Source organism: Seriola lalandi, unplaced genomic scaffold, assembly GCF_002814215.2.
Source record: "Seriola lalandi dorsalis isolate HSWRI2012SDOR001 ecotype SW California unplaced genomic scaffold, Sedor1 jcf7180002054293, whole genome shotgun sequence".
NCBI classification, from domain to species: domain Eukaryota; kingdom Metazoa; phylum Chordata; class Actinopteri; order Carangiformes; family Carangidae; genus Seriola; species Seriola lalandi.
The window spans coordinates 343,436-344,513 of NW_019524846.1; the positions used below are offsets into that span (position 1 = coordinate 343,436).

Genomic DNA, 1,078 nt, shown 5'->3' on the forward strand with positions numbered 1-1,078 from the left:
GGGTGGTGGGTGGGTTGGGTTGGGTAGAGAGGAGGGGTGCACATGATAATGTAACACGTCTTCAGATGAAGCATCCACACCTGCAAACCCCCCTGAGCCTCAGTAAATCTATTAATGGGACCAAAACCGAGTCACAGATTCAGACAGTAAATATCTATTGTTTTATGGCTGAATTCTCAGCCATCGACCTCGCAGAGCCCACAGCGCATCATCCGGATCTCAGCTTTGAAGGCCTGTCAAAATACAAACCTTGTGCTGCCTCATTTTGGTTTGTTGTCACCATATTTGGCCTTTATACTGGACGGTAAAGCCATTCAGTCTGCCTTTTTCCTTTTCCTGCACCCTTTAAAACTGACACAGATCTTTATTGTAGCCTCATAGTCGCCTGGTAACCGTAGATTATATTAAGATTTATGGTGTTTACAAACAAAAAAACAAAAAAAACAAACAGAAAAAAAACCGTGACTGTCCTTAAATATGTAACAACTGCAGGTAGTTTCCTTGTAGTGACCACTTTTTTTTCTCCTCCATACCTCCACATCACTGCTTGTTGCATAGCCTATAAGAGGAATGAAATATGTACACAGATGCAATGCTGTTTCTGTTATGATCAAAACAACTCTCCTGCAGGTAAACAAGGTTTTGGCCTAATTCTAGAGGCAGAGAAAAGACACGGGCCGTGTTAATGAATGCTCGATAGTGAATAATTCTTGTTTCAAATGAGCGTTTGATGGAGAAAAAATTGATTTTGTTGATTTTGCACAGAGAAGACCAGCCTATATTTAGCATATGTAAAAGGTGGGTTTGCTTTGTCGTCTTATCAAATTAAATCAGTTGTCTATACATCATCATAAGAGCCTGAGTAGAAAGAAAAGCTGAGTGTAATTATATTATTTGAGAGGATGTTGTCAGAGAGTAGGATTGTTTATATATGTTTTTTATTTTTTACTAAAATCTCAATAATTTGTGTTATTTTCTTTCAAATTGTTTAATGCAGTCTGTCCCCGCCCTCTAGCCTATCACTGATCACTGCCCCGCCCCAAACAATACATTTATACCCCCCCCCACACACACACAC

The 1,078-nt window shown here is 39.7% G+C and overlaps 1 protein-coding gene across 1 annotated transcript in view; it reads left to right on the top strand.

Moving 5' to 3' along the window:
* lhx9 (LIM homeobox 9) overlaps window positions 1–1,078 on the top strand; it is a 14,840-nt gene that overhangs the window by 1,731 nt on the left and 12,031 nt on the right. The window lies entirely within an intron of this gene.